Here is a 24903-nt window from a genome sequence, read left to right as displayed (position 1 = left end):
TCGTACCCAAGTTCCCGAGCTGAGACAACTTTGGTGATGACGGACACGTGGCCTTAGGCAAACGAGTCAGGGTTTCCTAAATTCCCCCAAAATAAAATATTTAGGTAGCGACTTTGTATTTGGCAAAGCAGTCCATGTTTGGCACTTCTTTACAAAAAATCTGTTTTCCAAAACGATTTGCCGGATTTGGACTCTTTGGTTAAGATTAAGAACCGTGACAATTTGAGTCCGAACTGTAGTAAGCCCAAAACGAACAGAATCGGGATTTTCATCTCGAGACATTTGGGAACGTATACATCCAGCGAGCCTCTCAAGGGTAAAAGTGTAGCTTTGTCCATGTCAAATGGTTTTGAGATCCTGAAGACATCTGAATCCAGGAGAATGGCTGCTGTTCGCTGACGATGCAGGAGTCCATCCAATGGGGGACTGAATTTGCCCCTAGTGTTGTGGATAGGAACTCAGTTATCCTTCAGCAATACTTTCTTCTTTCCTCCCTTCTGGGATTTGGCATTTTTGCCAGTTTTCCCTGGTTTGCAGAAAAGACTCATCTTTGACACTTTGAGCACATCTGACATTTTTGCCACTAGTTCAAGGGCTGTTTTTGATCTAGCTTCGCAAGCTTTCCTTTGATAACATATGATCTTCTTGATCTGACTTTCTTCCACCTAGTGCAAGGGTTGCTTCTAATCTGGCCGCACAGGCCTCATATCATGGTTGACCATTGAACATTCTGAATTAAGGTTCAAGGTTTGGAAGTAGAGGGGTCGAGTCTCGAGGATGAGAGCGATCCCAGGCTGCACAATCTCAAGAGCGATTCCACACAGGTCTTCGCAGGACCGCACAAAACATTTTTTGAAATCTTTTAAGAAAGCGACAAATCGCTCGCGCTGAAGACAATGTAGAACCAATCCGGATCAAGCGAGGATCCTTCTCAGTACTCACATTAACAAGCATGATTTCATTCATTACGGGCTTAGCACGCCTCTCTTTCTCTCAATTGATCAAAAATTGTTTTGCAAATCCCAAGGAATTCTTTCCTCTTCGTTTTCATCACAATGTTCAAAAAGGTTTTAAAGAACTCAGGTCAATGTAATGATTTCAAAGCATAGAAAAGACACAGTTTTTTAGTCAAATACTGCCATCTCATTCAGAACTTCTGGCACAACTAGCACAAGGCAGAAGCAAACACAAGAGTGTGAAAATCACTGCTGTTCATTCAAATCTGTTGGCATTACTGGCTCCAAGGCAGAAACAGACTCAAAAGATAGCGAAAAGACAAACACAAAACAAGCAAGTGATGTCCGAGGTAACACCCCCGAAATCACCCGACTCCAACAAAACAGGACAGACTCGGTATAACAAGACAGACCCAACTGACTCTGTACAACACAACAAGACTGACCCAATACCCAAGTCAGAAAGTAAAGTAAACATCATTCGCAAATGCTCAAAATAGTGCGTGCCATCCCCACAGCTGGAGTGAACTGAGTGCCATCCGTAGGTGGTTCATCCCCGGATCACATATTCACATTATCCCCCAAGAGTTTACGGATCAAGTACCGATAGACTTTTTAGGACCCGGTGCGACGATGACCTTGTTGTCAATCAAATTTTGTATCTCCTGGCGAAGACGGATGCAACTGTCAGTGTCATGACCGGTTTGTTGATGGAAAACACAGTACTTAGCCGGGTCATGCTTTGGAGGGAGAGGATCAGGCAGAGGCCGTTGTTCTAACGGTTTCAGATGTCCTTTCCTGAGTAGGACCCCCAGAGCTTTAGACAAAGGCATATAAAGTGGGGTGAAAACCCTCCTACCACGGGGTAGATAGCCTGAAGTTCGGGGGTTTGGATTGGATGTGCCAACAAAGGGGGTGGCTATTTTTGGAGTGATGGTGGTCATTCCAACTTCAGAAGATCTTGCAGCTGTGTCACCACTGGTGGTTGCATTCGAACTGCGTGTAAACGCCCTCCTGGGCTTCTCCTTCTCCTAGTCAATAAGGCCCTGCTTCATAGCATCCTTAATCTACACCCCAATCTCATGTAGGTCCGCAAAGGTGGGAAGGGGTATGACGATCATCTTTTGCATTAACCTGGATTGGAGGTTGCGCACAACCATCCTTATCTGGTCTTTGTCGGAAGGCCTTGTAGTCATCATCGAGGCCTTTGCTCTCCATCTCGTCACAAACTCTGAAAAACCCTCATTTGGCTCTTTGCGGGTGACTTCAAGATAACGAGTTGTGACCTCGATCTGTGTGTTGTAGGAGTATTGAGCAACGAAGGCCTCAGCCATCTCTTCCCTGTTCTGTTTCGCAGAGTTCTCCAATTTTGCATACCAGATTGCGGCTATCCCAGACAAGGTTCGGCCAAATAGCGATAGCTTCTGGGCCGTGGTCAAACCCATTGGCCTCAGGATATCAGAAAACAGGTAGAGGTGCACCATTGGGTCTCCAGAGCCATCGAAGCGGTCGATATGTGGCATCTTGAACCGGTCCGGTAATGTCACTGCCGAATCAGTGTATCCATCCTCTATGTCCGGGATGGACTTCACACCCTGAGACTTTTTGAACAACTTTTCAAGCTTGCTCACTTTCAATGCCGTGGGGTTCACCTCGAAGTCAAAGGGTGAATCCGATAGGTTGGTTTGTGCTTTGGATAGCTGGGTTAGGATTGGAGGCGGAGCCGGCCCTGTTGGAATGTCTGTATCTTCCTGGACATTCTAGACATTCGCCGTCTCCCCGGGTATTGGGACTCTTGGTGGGGGAGGAACCTGGTGTGAAACAGATGCTCCGGTTTGCTATTGTAGCCTGGCAATTAACTCTGCTTGTTGAGCAATGACCTTGGCCTGTTGTTTGGCAAATTCAGCTTGACGAATAGCGTCCTGCTGCATGGTTTTCATACTTTCTTGGAGTTGACGCATCATCTCCTCCATACTAACTAAAAACTGCCGATCTAACTGAACAAGTGGTATATCTCCCAGAGGTAAAAGCAGATATCTCAACCCAACTGCGCACAGGTGAGATGGATAATGACCGCTGATCTGAGGATTGTTGAATAGGTGATTTGTGTCTGACAGGCCCTTTTACCCTGCCTCTGACAAAGGAACACTGACTTCCCTTGAACTGAATCTCTAACCTGACAAAGTCTATCAACACAAGTTCGATGAACCTCGGGGGATATTGGAGCCTTCTGAAGCTATAGTTCCAGGACTACCCCTAGCAAAAGAGAAAACATGCAGCATCTCCCCTTGATTTCACAGAACAGATTTGAGCATAGCTGAACGACTGTGCTCTCTATTGAATTCTGCCCAAAATTCTTTCCTATAAACTGATACCCTCAGGTAAAACTGATTCTTCACATACTGATACCCAGACTTGTAAACTGATACATGCATTCCTGTACAGACGCACTCTAAAAGCTCATAGCAAACAAGTGAGAGCCAAAACACCCATATGTTGGGGTAAGGTTTCCCTGTCCTATTTTGTCAGAAGCTAGGGTTTCATTACGCACACGACGGTTTCAAACAACCTATAATCGGGTAAGCAACCTGTCCTAGTTTGGGATGGTCACTATGGATTCCGAATATGCACTAGGTCGAATGGTCAAAAAGGGTGCCCCAGTGAAAACTGGGGTTTGTGTTCCCATCGTGGCAGAGCTCGTAACCGGTCAGCCTTATGGCACGCTTCTCAAAGCGAGCCTCAGGCAAACCGTTTAGGAATAGCAGATGGCAAACACAGTGTCCTAGGCGCACCAATGCACATGCAACGAAAAGAAACACATGAGTGTAATCAAAACAAAATATCATGAGTTAGAGTCAAGTTCTCTAAACTCCACAGTAGAGTCGCCAGAAACTGTAGACGTCCCCGAACGTCCCAGGAGAAATCCCGTTTTGTTCATTGGGCTTACTACAGTTCAGACTCAAATGTCACTGTTCTGAATCTAATCCGCAAAGTGCAATGCGAGACCGATAAAGCACCAAAGAGTCCAAATCTGGCAAATCGTTTTGAAAAACAGATTTTTAGAAAGAAGTGCCAAACATGAACTGCTTTGCCAGATACAGAGTCACCACCTAAATATTTTGTTTTGGGGGAATTTAGGAAACCCTGACTCGTGCCTAAGGCCATGTGTCTGTCATCACCAAAGTTGCCTCAGCTCGGGAACTTGGGTACGATTAGGGAAGGTCATTTCATGAGCACCCCCGCCCGCCCGATCAAAGATCGGCCACTACTAAGCATGATATCTTGTTTTTGAGAACACATGTGCTCTTTTTCCAGTTTATTAGCCTAGAATTACTATGTGATGTGCACAGCATACAAGTATAGACTAGATCGCCTGAGTTGGAACAAAACATTTCATGTTTGTTTATTTGAAAATGGTTTGATGGTGCTACTCATAAGTAGGCTAAGACGTGGATTTGCCACCCTCAAGTGGGCTTAGAAAACAGGGTGATTTGCCGCTCTCAAGTGGGCTTAAAACTCACAATCGATGAATTGTTCCAATTCAAGTAATCCAACCTTCACCTACAGGCATTCAGACAATTATATCATATAAGCAAATAGCCTCATGGTAAGCATGCTATCATGGCAGTCACTCACACACATGCAAGGATGCTAAAGCATAAACACTTACCGAGTACTCCGAGCCAAAGAAAGAAGCCAATTAGAAATCGTCCACGAATCCTAACTACGCTAAGAATGCCTAATGCAACACATGCAAAAATGCAACTACAATAGGCTCGGCTATGCTAAGATGGCATATGAGATGAAACAATCGATACATGTATTCAACTTGGAATTGAAATACAATGCAATTAGCATGATGTGCCGAGCCCCGTGTATGCAATACAAATGAATGAATGCAAACATGCGAACATATAGATGCTAATTGAAACATGCCCTAAAACTAACCATCATAAGCTGGTAAATAAAAGAAAGAAGGACGTGGGGTTGGAAGACATGCATCATACACACGCACACTTATTACAACATTGCCCTCTCTTGAAGAGTCTGAATGAATAGTACAGAATAAACTAGCTAACCTAAGCTAATTAAACTAATTATTACACAACATTAATTAATTAACGAATTAACTAAGTAAGGAAACTACCATGCAAATCAAACAAAATGGACTGCCTCAGCTCTGTTCTAAATGATAGGGATGCATGCATGCTCAAGTCGCCTTGTCGGGAAATCCATCACGATGCCCCGATTTGCCTCTGTATGCAACTGGTCCCAGACCACTGTACAAAGCTCCAGAAGGCTGCTGACCAGTTTTTGCTGTTGGTTTCCGGTTTGCTGCAATAGAGAGCGAGAAAGGGGCATGGCAAAGTATTTTCAGCATATGTGTGCATGACCACTCTCCCCATCATTGCACAAGCTCCAGGGAGTGTAGTCCTCGATCCTCACGCCACCAATCACGCATCTCGATGCATGATGGCCGAGGAGTGAGATTGGACGACTCGATGTAAAATGAATGTACATATAAACACAACAAGGCCTAAACTCTATCATGGAAAATTCGAAGTGCCGGCGAACGAGAATCGAGGCACGTTTCATCACTTGGAGTACGAAACGTCCCTTGTTTCCCGTGTTTGGACTAAACCCTATTCCAAACACAATGCAATATACATGGCATACACAATACGACTAGCATGCAACCCTAAACGCAATGCAACCCTAAACGCAATGCAACCTAATCATGCTAACATGCGAGGGATGATATGCAAACATGCAACTAGCATACACAATGCCATGAACTAAGATTGGCATACTCAATGCACATGAACTATATGGCATACGCAATGCACATACGAAGACGAACATGCACGAAGACATGAACGAAGCATACACAATGCGACGATCAAGCATGCGACAACGTGGATATGGCATACATAATGCAAGATGGACTTAAATTAAAATGAATGGGCCTCAGCCACACTCAAATTAGTGGCCATACATGATGAAAATGAAGCAACAACACACATGCAAACATGTACAAATGCAAGGGACCAAACCTAAGTCACAAAGTGCAACTCCACCAAAGCATGGTAAGCATGAAATATGGCATACAATCACATATTTTTCAGCTCTGAAATGACATGCAAGAAGGTCCCGAATCATGCAAACACTCCACACAATGCATGCTAGATGGCCCAAATACCGAAACTAGTGAAGTGGATTACACTATAGGCATGCAAAGCCATACTCAAATGGCCAAACCAGCCCCAAACAGTCCCTGTGCAGGCCAAAACAGTAGCAAATACAGACTAAAATGATGGCTCGCAAAGCATGGAAATGAAGCTCATGCAATGGTCCAAAAATGAGGTATTCATGCATAACTCTCAAATACATTCAAAGAGTGGAAAACATGGGAATATGGCATACATATAAGCTCTGAAATATGATTCACAAAGATGCCAAAACATGGAAACACCTCAAAATACGCATGCAATAGGCTTCAAAACTCAAAGGTAGGCAAGGGTATTGAACTACAACCATGCATAGCAAACACCATTCGACCATGAGGCCCAAAAACAGAGCTAAGGCAGTCCAAAACATGCACAAAATCAGTTTAAGGCATGGCCAAAAAGTGCTAGAATCAAAGGCCAAAATAGCATACAATGTAAGCTAGTAAAGAGGATTTGCACTACAAGCATGTGAGGCAATCAAGAGGCCACTAAACCAGCAAAAGTCAGAGGTATGCCATGCCAAATAAAACCCAAAAAACCACTGAAACATGGTTAATGCATGCAAGAATGAGATGCTTCTTTGATATGCTATGAAGAGGGTTATTCTACACATGCAAGATGGACATCCAATATGGCAAAAAAAGCTCTGCACAAAGCCTATGCAGGTCCTAAAACTCATCAAAAATGGCCTGAAATGTGGCTTGGAAGCATGAAAATAAGGGCTCCTTTGTAAGGCCAAAAATGCTAGAAAACAAAACAAGGAGAGAGAGGGTCACCCTTCTCTGATTTTGGCACTCAAAATAGCATTCTAGCCACTAAAAATCCACTAGATTTCATTGGCTAAAAGGCCAAACAAAGGGCAACACAAATTCTCTAAGGCATGGCTCGAAACGAGGTAAAATGAAGCATGAAAAGGGGTAGATGACCCCCAACAGAAAAATGATCTGAAACAAACATGTTAAGGGCCTCAAAACAAGACTTTTTTCAGTTTACACCAAAGCTCAAATATGCTTGCAATTATGGCTAAAAGATGGAGCAAAATAGAGCTTAAAAGAGGGAATAGTGTGTTACCCTTGTAGCTTCAGCAAAACCAGCAGCTTCTTGGACCAAAAACTAGCTCTTTGAGACCTCGCAAGACCCTCCAAGAACCTTAGATCAATGGTGGAGGTGTGTGGCTATGAGGTGTGGCGTTAAAGGCCAAGAACAAACACCATTTCTAAGCTTAGAATGTAGAGATATAGAGAGATATATGTGTTTTTCCTTAGACAAATTTTTTTCAACCTCTCTAAAGGAGAGGGAGGCCCTCTCTTATAGAGAAACAAGAGGGTTCAAGCTTCTTGGAGAAGCTAGAGCAAAAGGTTCAAGAGGTTTAAACTTTCTCGAGAAGCTAAAACAAGGGTTCAAAAGGTTCAAGCTCCCTCAAGAAGCTAAAATGAAGGTTCAAAAGGTTTAAACTTCCTCAAGAAGCTAAAATAAGGGTTCAAAGGGTTCAAGCTTTCTCAAGAAGCTAAAATCAAGGTTCAAAAGGTTCAAATTTCCTTAAGAAACTAAAATGAAGGTTCAAAAGGTTCAAGCTTCCCAAAAATCGTACCAAACGGAGAAAGTTAAGCGGTCCCGAACCGAGGCGCACGGCCGACGGCTCCGAAACCGGAAACTGGTCTCCAAAAGGGAAAAGTGGCCTATGACCACGAATAGTAGCCTACGGCCACTGAGAGATGGTCTACGAGACCTCTCCCTCCCTTCGGAAAGAGAAAGCAAGACCTGGTTCACAAACCGAGGTAAGGCACAAAAGGGTCCCGAGGTCTGGGGGTAAGGCTCTTAGCCGAAACTCCGAAACCTCAGAACGAGCTCAGCATGCAGCATCACCGAGCGCTCAATCGATGACATCTGGGTCTGAAGGTCAGTCAAAAATGGGGTTTCTACACTTCGCACTTAGCTTGGTACCTCGCTCATTGGAGGATGAGACAGTCTTTTGGCCTCTGCTGTTAGCTTCAGTTGTGGTCTTTCTGGCGAGTATGGTGCCTTTTCCGGCAAATATGGTGCCCTTTCCAGCAAGTATGTTGACAACGGGGAAAAGACAAAAAACCTGACTCAACTGTGCCCCTAGTTCATCATTTTGACCATTTTTTGTTTTTGGCTTTCTACTAAAACAATTTTGACCAACATGAGAGTTAGATTAACATGCTTATTCGACTTTCTAATTTGAAATCATGCAAGTCCGGTTGTGCGCACTGAAAATTTTCCTTTCTTTGGGTCCAAGAAATGGTCCAGTTTTGGGAAAAATAGAATAATTTCTGAGAGAATTAGTCAACCTCATTAAAAATCCTCAAAAACTATTTTTGAGATGCGCAATGTCCGATCTGAACTTGATTTGTCTTGCAGCTGAATCTTCCAATGGAATAGAACAGCTGATTTTGAATGAAGATGTGCTAATTGGACATGGATAGGATAGCCGATTTGAACAAGGATAAGCCAATCAACATGGATGAGACCAGCAGGTTGAAAATGATTGGGGCCGAATTTCAGGATGAAGTTGCCTACGTATCCCAAAGATGGGAATCAGGCCATTCGTAGTTCCAGGTTGAGATTCACTCGAGTGTTGACACTCTCCTTTTACGCTCTAACTTTTGCTAAGGTCGCCCTTCCGGGTTTTCAACCTTGCGAGCTTTTTTTTTTTTTTTTTTTTTTCTTTTCACTTCTTTTCTTTTATTTTTTTTCTCTTTCTTTTCATTTTTTTCATTTTTGTTCTTTTCTTTTTTCTTTTCTTGCTCAACTTTTGCCTGGGTCGCCCTTCCGGGTTTTTGGCCCAGCAAGCCTCTCAAGGATAGAAAAGTTTAACTTGTCAATGTTGATCGGTTTTGAGATCTCGAAGCCATCTGAATCCAGGAGAATGGCTGTTGTTCGTTGATGATGTTGGAGTCCATCAAATCAGTTCTAAATTTGCCCCTAGTGTTGTGGATAGGAACTTGATTGTCCTTCAGCAAAAGTTTTCTTCTCTCAGATTCTGGGATTTGGCTTTCTTGCCGGTCTTCATTGACTTGCGGAATGACCCAATTTTGAATCTTTAAGCACATCTGACTTTTTTTTCCCTTAGTTCAAGGGTTGATTCTGATCTAGCTTTGCAAGCTTCCTTTGACAACATCTGACCTTCTTGATCTGACCTTCTTGTCCTTAGTTCAAGGGTTGCTTCCAATCCGGCCATACAAGCCTTATGTTTTGGTTGATCGTTGAACATTCTGAATCAAAGCTCAAATCTTGAAAGCAAGGGGGTCAAGTCTTGAGGTCGAGAGTGATCATATACTGTACAATCGCAAGAGCAATTCCACACGTGTCTTCGTAGGACCACATAAAACATTTTTTTGAAATCTTTTAAGAAAGTGACTAGTCGCTCGGGCTCCCTTGAAGACAATGTGCAACCAATCTGGATCAAGCCAAGATCCTTCTCAGTACTCACATTAACAGACATGATCTCATTCATTAAGGGCTTAGCACACCTCTCTTCCTCTCCATTGATCAAATTTTTACAGATCCTGAGGAATTCCTCCCTCTTTGTTTTCATCATAGTGTTAAAAAGTTTTGAAAAACTTAAGTCAATGCAATGATTTAAAGCCAATAAAAAGTAGGTGAAAATCTTTGCCGTTTCATTCAGATCTTCTGGCGAAACTGGCGCAATGACAGAAACAGACGCAAAAGAAAGAGTGTAAAAGACAAACACAAAACAACATAGTGATGTCCGAGGTAACACCCCCGAAATCACCCGACTCTAACACAATAGGACTGACTCGATACAACAAGACAGATTCAATACAACACAATAGACTGACTCAATACCTAAGTCAGAAAGTAAAAGAACTAGCATTTGCATATTGCTCAAAACAGTGCGTGTCATCCACCACATCCTAAGTAAAAATGAGCGCCATCAGTAGGTGGTTCATCCCCCGATCACAAAGTCACATTATCCACCCAGTTCATTGATCCAGTACCGATAAACTTTGTAGGACCTGGTGCGGCGATGACCTCGTTGTCAATTAGATCTTGTATTTCATGGCAAAGACGAAAACAATATCAGTGTCATGACTGATTTGTTAATGGAATGTGCAGTACTTGGTAGCATTATGCTTAGCCGGAAGGGGATCCGGGAGAGGTCAAGGCTCAAGGGGTTTGAGATGGCCCTTTTTGATCAACACGCCCATGGCTTTGGATAAGGACATGTAAACCAGGGTGAAGACCCTTTGGCCTCGGGCTTCATGGATTGAGGTTTGTGAGGTTGTATTGGATGCACCGACAAAAGGGGTGGCAGGTGCTGACTGGGTTTGATGATCTCTTCTGAGTGTAGGGTTGGAACTGAAAAGGGAGTTTCTGGTATGACATCCTTTTTCCCGGCTTGCCCCTAGATTTAGAATGCCCCAAACCTTAGTGGCAAAAGTGCTATCCACAGTCTTTGCAACAACTGCAAGCACTTGCTCTTGGTTCAGTCCTTTAACCTTCAAAGCCTCAACAGCCCACTGAAGATGTTCATAGGGACCAATGCCTGCCCCTACCTTGTTCTTACCACTTGCCTCCACTTTGCCAAGGGATTGGGTCACTATATCAGAGCGGAGCCCAGTTGTTGTCAACATGTCATTGCCTAGACCTAAGATAGCTTTAGGTTGGCCATTTTCAATTGCAGCTCGCCCCAAGATTGGGGTGCCTTTTAGCGTGAAATTCCTAGTATATGATGTGGTCGATGACGGAGGCAATATCCCAATGGCTAGATCTGCCACTATTCTTTGAAGATCTTTAATCATGTTCATCAGCTTAGAAGTAGTGGGTTCATGGGTTTGAGATGATTGGGGTTCGACTGCATCCATCATGCACAAGTCCGTGCTTTCTGGAATGAGCACCTTAGGCTTGGGTAAATGGGTCAGGGTGATGTATATGCTGGGGTTGTAAGTAGATAGCAATGTATGGATTAGATTGAGGTGTAGATGAGGTACTTGGTCATTGGGGTCTTGAGGTGGAGTTATCATCTGGTTGTCGATGAGATTCTGAACCTCATGACGAAGGCGGTAGCAACGATCGGTGCCATGACCGCGCTGCTGATGATACACGCAGTATTTGGTGGGGTTATGTCTGGCAGGGAGTGGGTCAGGCAGAGGTTGAGGATCAAAGGGTTTGAGATACCCTATTTCCATCAGGACTGTTAGTGCCCTGGTTAGGCTCATATAGAGGGGGTGAAAGTTCTACCTTGAGCTCGGGTTGGGCTGGCCCTTTGTGGGTTGGATTTGGCAAAAGGGTTGGCAATTTTAGGAGTGGCGACAACAGTGTCAATTTCAGTGGGTTTAGGAATAATACTACTACTAGCACGGGTACTCCCGGCAAAAACCCTCCTTATTAGTTCACTTGTTCTAGAAATAATCCCTCTGTTGAACGTACTCTCAATCTGAACCCCCAATTTGTGCAAACTTTTGAATGTGAACAGTGGAGCCACTATTAACTTTTGCAACATATCAGGCTCAAGGTTCTGCACCACTATCCGCACTTGGTCCCCCACAGAAGGTTGATCTATCATCTGTGCTGCCTTTACTCTCCACCTTGTAACAAATTCCACAAAAAACTCTTCAGAATCCTGGTGGGTTGCTTCAAGGTCTTGAGTGGTTATTTCAAGTTGGGTATCATAAGAATATTGATTGACAAAGGCCTCAGCCAACTCTTCCCAGTTCTGCTTCGCTGCGTCCTCTAACTTGGCTTACCAAGTGGCTGCTATACTCGACAGGGTTCTTCCATACAAAGAGAGTTTTAGAGGCTTAGTCAGACCCATCGATTTTAAAACATCCAAGAACAGCCGGATATGTACCATAGGATCTCCAGTCCCTTCGAAACGGTCCATGTGTGGCATTTTGAATCTATCTGAGAGCCTTATGGCAACCTCCATGTACCCATTCTCAATGTCGGGAATGGAATTAAGGCCTTGTGCCTTTTTGAATTGCTTCTCAAGGTTCGCAATTTTTACCACAGTCAGCTTAAAATCATTAGTATCGAGGGGATGAAGCCCCTCATTAGGTTGCACCAGAGATGTGAAAACTCGAGCTTGAGCCAACCCTCCTCGGGGATCCGGACCTTGCAAATCTTCAGTTGCCAGTGGTGGATCAAAGTTCGGCTGGGGTCCTGAGACTGGATGTATGGTAGGTGCCTCAGATGGGCGTTACATTTCAGTATTGGTCTCATCCTGCATGGCGATTCCCTGGTTTAATGCCGCTATCATGGCCACAACTTCTTCTGGACTCTGTGCCATCACGGGTCTGCTGAGTTTAACAAAGGTGATCTAACTGGTGACTGTAGGATCAGTAAAACCAATGAGCCCTGTCTGGCCCTTCTTTGCCATATCACCGGCGAAGGAAACACTGGTTGCCCTTAAACTCAATCTCTGACCTGACAAAGTCTATCGACACAAGTCCAGAATACCTGGGGGATATTGGAGCCTTTTGAAGCTATGGTTCCAAGACTACCTTGCAAAAGAGAAGATAGACAGCATCTTAGCCCAATTTCACTAGAATGGATATGATCACAGCTGAATGATTGTGCTCTCTACTGAATTATGCCCCAAAATAGATGCCAACTTGGCAACTGATATGCAGATCCCTGTACAGTTTCACTGTAAAGCACATACTAGTTAAAGAGAGCCAAAACACCCTTATGATGGGATAGGGTTACCCTGTCCAAATTTCATCAGGAACTAGGGTTTCACTATGCACAATAAGTGGCTTCACACAATTCCTGCATTCGGGTAAGCAACCTGTCCTAGTTTGGAACAATCTCTATAGTTTCCGATATGCAACTAGGTTGATTGGTCAAAAAGGGAACCTCAGCAAGACTACCTAATATACCTCTCACACCTAACACCGAGAAGTAAAAGGAGGATCAAACGGTACAACGGTAGTCTAGATCCAAGGGTTGTGTTCCCATCGTGGCAGAGCTCGCAACCGGTCAGCCTTTCGACAAGCTTTTCCATGCTAGCTTCCGGCAAACCGTTCAGGAATAACAGATGGCAAACATTTTGACTTAAGCGCACCGATGCAAATGTAAATGCAAAGAAACACATAAGTATAAATAAAACAACATATCATGAGTTCGAGTCAAGTTCTCTAAATCCTCAGCAGAGTTGCCAGAAACTGTGGACTCGCCTTTTTCCCGTGCCCTGCCTTTCGAAAAGGGTTTGAAAAGAAGGTCTCACAGTTCGGACTCCCACGATTCTGAATCTAGTCTCACAAGTGCAATGTGAAACTGATAATCACCAAAGAGTCCAAATCTAGCAAACCTTTTTGGGAAAATCGATTTTAAATCAAATAAGGCCAAAATTGGACTGCTTTGCCAGATTACAGAGTCGCCACCTAAATATTTTATTATTGGAGAAATTTAGGAAACCCAAACTCGTGTCAAAGGCCACGTGTCCATCATCACCAAAGTTATCTTGGCTCGGGAACTTGGGTACGAGGGGGGAAGGTCATAAATTTCAGTTATTTGAACTAACATTACTATGTGACGCACACAAGTAAGTATAGACTTAATCGCAAGAATTGGAACTTTTCAAGTCATGTTTGTTTGGGAAAATGGTTTGAATTTGCCACCCTCAAGTGGGCTTTAAAACATGCGGATTTGCTACCTCAAGTGGGCTTAAAACATGATTTTCCATAACAAAGTGGGCCTAAAACTTACATCCATTGAATCGTTCCAATTCGAACAACAAAGCCTTCATCCACAGGCATTCTGTAGTTTAGCATTTAAGCACATAGCCTCATGGCAAGCATGCTGGTCATGGCAACACTCACACTCATGCAAGTATGCTAAAGCATAAAACTCACCTAGTACTCCAAGCTAGGAAAGAAAACAAAATTAGAAAAATGCATGATTCTAACTATACAAGATGCCTAATGTGACACATGCAATATGCAATTAATAGGCTCGGCTACTAATATGGCATCTGATTCAATTTGATAACTATGGTTTAACATGTATTCAAATAAGTATTGAAATTGCAATGCAGTTTGAATGATGCGTCGAGCCTCGGTGCATGCAAGACAAATAAATGGATGCAAACATGCGAGCATAAGGTATGCTAATCAAAATATATCCCTAATCTAACTATCGAAAGCGATTAAATAAAAGGGAGAAAGACACGGGGTTGGAAGACATGCGCACACGCACGCACACTTATTACAACATTACGCCCTCACGAAGGAAGGTCCGAATGAATAAGCTAAACTAATTAAACTAATCTAATTCAACTAATTAGACTATTTTATTACAAATCAAATGAAAAATAGCAAATCAATTACTAATTATTAAAACACTTAACTAATTAGCAAACTAATTAATTAAAATGAATGTACACTAACTAAGCATGCAAGATATTAAACTATGCTGCCACTGCTCCGCCTCGGGAAGTGGAATATGCATATGCTTGTTTCTCGCCCCGAAAAGTCTTCCGTTTTGCTCTTGAAAGGCTTTGTTTTCAGGGTTGAGCAAACTCCAGAATCTTTCTACTCACTAAATCTTCCTTGAGATTGACATCAGTGGCCTGCCGGCCACCTGCTGGCCAGAAATGAGGCACTACCGGCCATGGATGGGGCCGTGCTGGCCACTGATGCTCTGAGTCACCATACTGCAACAGAGCACAAATAGGGCAAAAGGAAGGTTTTTCTAGGGGTTTGTTTGTACTGTACCCCTTTTCATCACTTCAAAACCTAAAAGGAGTGGCACACTTAGATCCAAAACCACCAATCAAGCAATTTCATTGCATGATGGCCAAAGATCCAAGTTGCACTATTTTGATAAATGCACAAATATGACTCAAAGGACCACCACCCTATCATGCATGATCAAGGGCAATGAAGACCAAGGAAAAATGGCACATTTCATCACTACTGAGTATGAAATGTCCTATTCTCCTTGTGTTCAAAACTAACGTCCGATTTGAACACATGCAATGCAACACAAAGATACTTATCTTGCCTCTTTTACTTGTTCATTTTTGTTTACTCATTTTACATTATCAATTCACTCTTTAATTGATTAAGTCCAAAAGTGAGTGTCCTCTAATGGAAAGATTGTTCAAACAATAAGATGCTTTGGGCATGAAAGAGGTATTACATTATTGGTAATGAACCCCCTAAGGGATTAAACCATTAGGTGCAACACCTCAATTTTACACTTTGGAAAACAAAAGAGTAACGAATTAAGGGAGGTTGCATAGATTTTAGATGCTTAAATGAAGTGTAAAACAACACTAAAACATGCTATTAACTCAGAACAATGATGATTCAAGCATTAAAACATCAAGTTAGTAAAGGAATTAACACTACAACTATGCAAAACAAGCCTCATCTGAACTAACCAGCCCAAAATAGAGCCAAAACAGGTTATTTCAGAGGCAAAAACATGCTGGACTCAAGCCACAAAAAGCTAAAATAATAAGCTAACATGTGAGGCTAACTACGCATGCAAACAAGACACAAGGAGGGGAGGCTAACCCCTCCAATTTTGGACTTCAAAACAAAGTTTTTACCACTGAAAAACCACTAAAATTCAGTGGTTAAAAGGCCCAAAAAATTTGTTTTGAAAGTGGTGAAAAGATGGCACAAAAGCTTAACAAGCTAAGAAGCAAAAAGGATAGACAACCCCTGACTCAAAAGGGCTCAAACCACCACTTTTAAGCCTCAAAAATAGATTTTTTTTTTATAGTTGAAAACCAGCCCAAAAACAATATAAAAGGATGGCAAAACAAGTATTCAAAGCTAGTGTACTAAGTAAATAAACTACCTCTTGAAGCTAGAGCACAAATTAAGTAACAATCCAAGCTTAAACCTTTCTCTAGAGCTCAAACAAAACTCCAAGAGACCTCAGCTCCAAGGTGGTCAAGTTTGATCAAGGGTTGTTGTGCAAAAGTGTGGAGAAACTAGACTTCAAGGCACAAAATGACGAGAGAGAGAGAGAATTCTAGAGAGAGAGACAATTTTTGTCTTCAAATTTTTTTAACCCCCTCACATGCAAGAGAGGGGTCATATATATAGAAAATACAAATTCTCCTCACAAAGATCCAGCCACACACATGTTAGAAGATGCATGAACCTGTGCATACAGCTGGCACAAAATATCACAAAATATCTACTGGAAACACTGATGGATGGCTGGCCATTAGTGATGGCCGACAAGGCACATCAATAGCCAGCAGGCCAAAAGCCATGGCCGGCAGCCTTCGAGGATGGCCGGCAGGCCATCAACAATCTCATTCTGAAAGACCTAAGCATGGTCCAAAGATGAGGGAAAAAGGATGCAGGGTTTGGAAAACTCAAACCTGTGGTGTTCTGCCGCGGACTTTGAGCGTTCAGTGAGCAATCAGACTCACCATCAAATGTGCCTGCAAAAACATCCAAGTCTTAAAGGGCCGTAAAAAATGCGGTGTCTGCAAAGAGGTCATCTGGGAATGCATAAGCTCTGCGTTGAAGAAGATGAGTCAAAACGTCTCATAGAGGCCATTCATGGAGGAGAATGTGGAGCACATATGAATGGTGTGATGCTGGCCAGGAAAATCCTCAGGCAAGGCTATTATTGGTCAACTATGGAGGAGGATTATATTTGATTTGTTCGGTGATGCCACAAATGTCAAATTCATGCCAATCGCATAAACATACCGTTGTCAAAGCTTTACAACATGACTTCTCCATGGCCTTTCTCAGTCTGGTGAATTAATTTCATTGGGGCAGTCTCGCCAAAGGGTTCGAATGGGCTTGAGTATATCTTAGTAGCGATTGACTATTTTACCAAGTGGGTGGAAGCTCAGTCTTACTCTGTATTGAAGGCATCACATGTGGCCAAGTTCATCAAGAACAACATCATATGTAGGTACGGGGTGCCAAATGAGATCATCTTGGACAATGGCTCGCACTTCAAGAAAGAGGTGTGGATTTGCTTGAAAAATACAACGTGGCTTTTCACAAGTCATCAACATATAGACCATAGACCAATGGAGCTATTGAAGCCGCTAATAAGAATGTCAAGAACATCCTGTGGAAGATGGTTGAGACTTACAAAGACTAGCCAGATAAGTTGCCTTTTGCACTCTGGGGTTACAGAACATCAATTCGGACATCTACAAGAGCAACCCCTTATTCTCTAGTGTATGGGATAGAAGTTGTTCTGTCAATTGAGACTGAGGTACCCTTGTTGAGGATCATGGTCGAGTGTTAGATAACAGAGGCGGATTGGCAACAGAACAGGTTCAAAGAATTGATGTTGTTTGACGAGAGGAGGTTGAAGGCGTTGTATCCCATCCAAGGGTATCAGCGTAGAATCGCTAGGGTGTTTAACAAGAACGTCAAATCCAGGAATCTCAAAGAAGGAGATATGGTGCTAAAAGACAATTGCGCTTCCATTCATGACCCTAGGGGCAAGTTCAGACCTAATTGGACTGGTCCTTACATCATCAAATCTATCTAGTCGGGAGGAGTGATTATTCTTATAGATCTAGATGGCCTGGAGTTTTCACAGCTGATCAATATGGACAAGTTGAAGAAATACTATCCCTGAGAGGCTCGCTAGGCCGAAAATCCAAAAGGACGACCTAGGAAAAAGTTAAAGCATGAAAAATTAGAAACAAAGAAACACTAAGCTCGTAAGGTCGAAAACCCGAAAGGGCGGTGTAGACACCCCATTTTGACCGGCCCTAAGACTTGGGAGCTTTCTTTTGATTACTCGATGATGACAATCAGAATGTGTTTCTCACAGAATCCTCAGTAAGAGAGATAAAATTTGAGTTTTAATCCCAACATTTCACACATTTTTGGCCAAATTATTTTTCATCCAAAATTCACCAATCTCCACTACCAAATTTCCTACAAATCAATCCCCACTCATCATCCACTTTCATAACCACACCCCACCATCTCCACTCACTATCCACTTTCATAATCACACCCCACCAATTTTCACTCACCATTAACTTTCATAATCATACCACACCATCTCCACTCACTATCCACTTTCATAATCATACCCCACCATCCCCACTCATCATCCATTTTTATAAATCACACCCCACCAATTCCCACTCACCATCCACTTCATAATCATATCCCACCATCTCCACTCACTGGCCCTGTTTGGTAGAGCTGAGGGAAAGTGCTTATAGCTTATGCCTAAACAGCTTATAACTTATAACTATGAACATAAGCTGATTTCTGACTTATAAATTAAGCATCTCCTGCCCCACTCAAAGAATAAGCTGATTTCTGACTTCCAAAAAGCTATAAGCTAAACCAAACACATCAAAAAAGCTTAAATTAAGCTGAAAGCTGAAATAAGCAGCTTTTAAGCTGCACCAAATAGGCACACTATCCACTTTCATAATCACACCCCACTATTCTCACTCATCATCCACTTTCATAATCATACCCCACCATCCCCACTCACTAATTATATCCCACCATCTCTACTCACCACCCACTTTCATAATTACACCCCACCATTGCCACTCACCATCTACTTTCATAATCACATCCCACCATCTCCACTCACCATCTTTCATAATCATATCCCACCATCTCAACTCATCATCCATTTTTATAAATCACACACCACCATCACCATTCATCATTCACCCCTATTATACATTGTCCCCTATTAACTCCATTATCTTCCCAAGAATACTCCACTTTGTATTCCACTTTCTCCTTCACTTTGTTTTCCACTTTGTCCTCCACTTTGCCTTCCACCATTACCCACTTGCATTGGCTATATAATGAGAGCTCTAGTCTTGAATTTGAGATGAAAATTTTGAAGAAGAGAAGTATAGGGAGACAATGCTAAAATTGTGTTAGAATTTGAAAGAAAAGAAAGTCTTGAAAACATGAGGGTTATCTTGCCAAACTAGTGAAGTTACATAGCTCTTACATCTTATGTTCCCTTGTCAAAACCACTCAAAGCCTTAATCAAAGAGAGAGTATTCTTGCCAAGAAAAGAGTGATCATACCTTTCTTCAAAATCGTCACTCCAAGCTCAAATTCTAGTTTCAAATTAAGGATTGAGAACACATTTCCTAAACTTTAGGGTGATCAAGAGGAAGTTGGAAATCAAGAAGTTCAATCTTTCTTTCGAAGGTGAATTTCTAGTCTTTCATTTTCTTATATTTTCTATCTCATATTTATTTTCTTGCTTCTTATTTCATAGTGTTTTGTTATAATCCAAGCAGTTTGTTTATCTCATATTTATTTTTATACTTTATATTTCATAGAGTTGTTGTAATCCAAGTGATTTGTTTGGCTCATAATAATAATAATAATAATAATAATAATAATAATAATAATAATAATAATAATTATTATTATTATTATTATTATTATTATTATTATTATTATTATTATTATTTTGCTTATTTGCTTGGCCTTGTTTCATATTAGTTGTGCTGTAAGCTAACCGGTAGTGGTTAGTTGAGCCACCTATATATTTCTTGTTTATTTTTAGTCTTGGTTTCGCAACAAGACAGGTTTTACTCGGCCTAGTTGGCCGGTTGGCCTATTTGGCAGGTCGGTTAGCTTCTTTCGGACAAGATGGCGTAATCTCCCAATGTTGACCAATTTCCGCCGACGGTTCCAAAGAACATGAAGATTTTATTTTGTTTATTTTTATTTTGAGTGTTTTGTGAGGTTTTGTTTTATTTTATTTTATTGCAATGTTCCCTTCTCTCTCTCATTTGGTCTGTAATAATTTATTCAAAGCGTTGTAATAATTTCCCGCCCTACTTCTTTTTATCCTATTCTTTTACTTGCTTTCCTTATCTGTGGATATGCATCATGTTTATTTTATTTTATTTTTTTCGTATATCCTTGCTTTGCATCCATGTTTCATGCATCTTGATTCGGCTAAGTTTGGATTTGTGGATTTAATCAATTCCTATGTGATTAGTGCGCTACCTCATGTTCCCGAGCTGATTCGCATGTCATATCTTAGAAGCCGAATCTTTAGTTGCATCTCATGAGTGAATTGCATTAGGATTTTGTATATAAGATCATGCATGATTTACTAACTTTGTTTTGTAGCTTGTTCGCGGGACGTCAAACATGTAAGTTTTTATGCTTTAGCATCCCGTTTGTGTGTGTTTTTTTTTTACTATGTTTGGCATTCTACCATGAGATTATTTCCTTATGTGATATAACTCTATGAATGCCAGTGGATGGAGGTTGTGTCGCTTAATTTGGAATGATGTTGATTTTCATGTTTGTAAACTCAATTTATTTGGGTTATACATCTTCAAAACTCTTTCAAAACTACATGAAATCAAGTTGTTTCAAAGTAGATGACATAGTCTATACTTGTATGCTTCACATAGTAAATTTTAGGATTTATTAAGTAATCAGAACATGAACATATAAAGAAAATAAAATTCATATCGCGGTTAGTAAAGGCCGATCTTTTGATTGGGTAAGTAGGGGTGCTCAATTAATGACCTTCCCCTCTCATACCTAAGATTCCGAACTGAGACAACTTTGGTTATGACGAACTGTGGCCTTGGCGCGAGTTACGGGTTTCCTAATTTCCCAAAATATTAGGTGGCGACTCTGAGATCTGATGACACAGTCCATTTGTGGCAATAATTTTGCAATAAAATGGATTTTCTGTAAAGTTGCCAGATTTGGACTCTCATATACATTTCACATTGCACTCGTGACACTAGATCAAAGAAATCGAGGGTCCGAACTATTTAACGCGCACGGGTACCCCTCGGGCATGTTACAGGCGGCTTTGGCAAAAGTTAGAGCTCAAAAGGAGAGAGTTAATACTTGAGTGAACCTTAACCGAACTATGTAAGGCCTGATTCCCATCTTTGGGATATGTATGCAATTTCATCCTGAAATTCAGCCATAACCATCTCCATCTCAACCATCCTGTCCATTTTGTTTGATCGGTCCATCTTCTTCCGTCATCTGTTGGCTTGGTTGTGTTACCTCCATTTGGCAGGGCTAGTTATAATGTGAAGTAGTGTGTAGACACCCCATTTTTGACCAACCTCGAGACTTAAAACGTCATTGTTTGTGCACTCGATGATTGTGCATGTTTGTGCTGGTTTTGAGTGCCCGAAGGTCTCGGCGGAACGCCTTGTCTCTAGGCCTCTAAACCCTCTTTGTTTTGGCCTTGTTTTTGGGCCAAACCTTGGTGCCTCTTTGCCTGGAGGGGGAAAAGGCCTTGTTGGCCACTTTTGGCACTTGTCAGCCACTTTTCCTCCTTGTCGGCCACTTGAAGTGGTCGGTCGGCTAGGGTAGGTGCCCGGCCGGCCACCTAAAGTGGTCGACGGCCAATTTTCTCCTTTTTCAGATATTTTATGTGCCAGCTTTGCCAACTGTTGATCATTGAAAGCCTTCTCCATACACGTGTATGGAGGGATAAAAACAAGCTTTTGGCTTGCATTTCTATATAAGGGGAGGTCTCTCCCGATTTTGAGGGTTACCAAAATTTTGTGAGCAAACTTTTTGCCTCTCTCTCTAGAATCCTCTCTCTCTCTTCCTATTTTGTACTTGAAAGTGAGTTTTCTCTATACATTTGCATATAACCCCCAAACCAAATTAGACTACCTTGTAGCTGAGGTTCTTGGAGGTCTTATTTGAGCTTTCAAAGCTGGTTTTGGCTCAAAAAGTGGTTGTTTGTTGCTGTGCTTCAAAGGTATAGGCTTAACCCCTTTTAAGTTTATTTTTGCACACTTGTTTGGCTACCTTTGCATGCTGTTTTTGGCCTAGTTTTTCAACTGAAAAAATCTCTGTTTTTAAGGTTGAAAAATTGTGGTTGAAGACCTTTTTGGAGTTAGGGGTGGTCCACCCTATTTTGTAGCTTGTTTGCTAAGTGTTGTGCCATCTTTTAAAGCTTTTCAAACAACTCTTTGTTGGCCTTTTAACCACTGAATTCCAAGGGAATTTCAATGGCAAAAACTTGGTTTTGAGGTCCAAAATAGGAGGGGTTGGCCTCCCATCCTTGTGCCTTATTTGCATGTGTAGATGGCCTAGCATGTGAGCATGTTTTTCTACCCCTTTGAGACTTGATCTCAGGATGTTTTCGCTATTGATTTAGCATGCTTTAGCTCTATTTTGAGCCTTCTTGGTCATATGAGGCTTGCTTTGTTTAGCCATAGTGTAATTAGCTTCACTAGCTTTGTTTTTCAAGGCCTCTAACGTGCTTTGCATGAGATAATTGCATGATGTAACATCATTTTATATATGATTTCAATGTGTATAGTCTTGTCACGCTCTCACATACTTCACTCTTTCATTGCTTTTGAGAGTTGTGTTTTGAGCCTAGCTTGTGAGCCAACACATGAGCATGTTTTTATAGCTTTTTGTGCTTCAATTCCAGCATGATTTAGCCACTGTTTTGGCATGTTTAAGCTCTGTCCAGAGCTAGTTTGGTCATTTAAGCTTGATATTGCATGCCTCTAGTGTAATGCTCTTCACTAGTATAATGCTTTTACCTTTTGAACATGTCTTGCATGTGTTGATTGCATGATTTAAGGTCTTTAGCATGCCATTTCAGCATCAAAAAGTCTGTAACCCCCCCTCCCCCCATTTCTTTATTTTTCCATTTATTTTGAGGGTTGGTTAACCGTATGATTGTGTTTAAGCTTGAGATGGAGCTTGTGCTCAATGGCTTTAACCCTCTTATGAGGGTTCCTCCTAGCCTGTAGCACGCGCCCCGGGCGAGGGGGCCTTCGCTGCTACAGTTCGGACTCGCGATTTTGTTGTCGCGGTTCTAAATCTGAACCAAAGAGTCCAAATCTGGCAAGTCGTTTGAGAAAACAGATTTTTTGAAAAGTAGTGCCAAACATGGACTGCTTTGCCAGATACAGAGTCGCCACCTAAATATTTTTAAATGGGGAAATTTAGGAAACCCTGACTCGGTGCCGAAGGCCACATGTCCATCATCACCGGAGTTGTCTCGGCTCGGGAGCTAGGGTACGATTGGGGAAGGTCAGCTATGAGCACCCCCTCTCGCCCGGTTCGAAGACCGGCCTCTACTAACCGTGATATCCAATTTTGAAAGCGTTATGTGTTCTTAAACCGGTTATTATCCTAGGATTACTATGTCATGCACGCAGCAAACAAATATAGACCAAATTGCCAAAATTGGAACAAAACATTTTATGTTTGTTTTGAAAATGGTTTGCTACTCGCAAGTAGGCTAAAATGCAGGTTTTGCCACCCTCAAGTGGGCTTTCAGAAAAGATGGTTTTGCCACTATCGAGTGGACTTAAAATTCACAGTTTTTAATGCATTATCCCAATTTAAGCAATTTGACCTCCATCCACAGGCATTCAAGCAGTTTATCTCATGTAAGCACTTAGCCGCATGGCAAGCATACTATCATGGCAACACTCACACGCATGCTGGATGCTAAAGCATAACTATTTACATTGTACTCCGTGCCAAAACAATAAACTAGTTAGCAAATATGCATGTCCTAGTTCATGTTAATTTGCCTAATGCAACACATACAAGATGCAATTTAGATAGGCTCGGTTTACCTAAATATGGCATATGAGATGCAACCAATTGATCCATGTATTCAATTTTGGAATTTGAAAGTACGAATACAGTTAGCATGATGTACCGAGCCTAATGCATGTAATACCAATGAATGCACGCATGCACAGCATAAGGTATGCTAATTTCAAAAAATGCCCTAATCTACCATCATAAGCAGGTAAATAAAAAGGAAGAAAGAAATGGGGATTGGAAGACATACACACACTCACCCACACTTATTACATGTTTACTCTCACTCAGAGGGTCCAAATAAATATTACAGTCCCAAAATAAACAAATAAAATATTACAGTCCCGAATAACAAACAAACAAAATATTACAAAATTTCTAATTAATAATAAAAAAAGAAGGGTGCAAGGCAAAGAAAAGGGTGGCCTCAGCCTCTGCCTCGGGATGCGCGGATGATGCATGCTCGGAACTTGACTCGCCCGAAAAACCCGTACTGTACCCCTGCCACCTCTGTTTGTACTGCCTTTTCTCTCTGAAAATTGCCTAAGTCCTGGAGCAAGTTCCTTACATCCTGCAGAGCACCACCGGCCGGACAGAATTCCCACCGGCACTTCACAATTTCCATCGGCATTTTATTTGATTCATCGGCACTCCAGAGATTGCCGGTCGGCACCAAATTCTGCCGGTCGGCAGAAACTTCCTGCAGAAGACAATTCGACAGCAAACAGAGAACAGACAGTGCATGGCATGGGATTTTCAGGTACATGTGGGCATGGTTGTGCTTCTTATCATGTTTTGAACTCAAAGAAGCATGACCTTCGATCCTTGAGCCATCAATGGTGCATGATGACTCAAGGGATCAAATTTGCCACTTAATGTAAGAATGCATGCAACCAACAAAATGAAATCCGAAGCCTTATCATGTCGGAGTCAAAGGCCCCGGTGACCGGGAATCGAGGCACATTACATCACTTGAAGTATGAATGTTCCTTAATTCCCACGCTTGGTTTGACACCCCAAACCAAGCAAATGCAATGCATGTTATTAAAAACATGGCTCAAAATGCAACATGATATCAAGATGTAAAGCACAACAAGCATTATGCAACCAACATGACAAATGTATAATGCCAAGCATACAAGGTACAAACATGATGCAAACATGGACCAATTTGACTATGGGATTAATATGCTACAAGGCTTAATGGAA

Source organism: Camellia sinensis, chromosome 15 (assembly GCF_055761805.1).
Source record: "Camellia sinensis isolate YWXY chromosome 15, ASM5576180v1, whole genome shotgun sequence".
Classification (NCBI taxonomy): Eukaryota; Viridiplantae; Streptophyta; class Magnoliopsida; order Ericales; family Theaceae; genus Camellia; species Camellia sinensis.
This window is presented reverse-complemented; position numbering follows the sequence as displayed.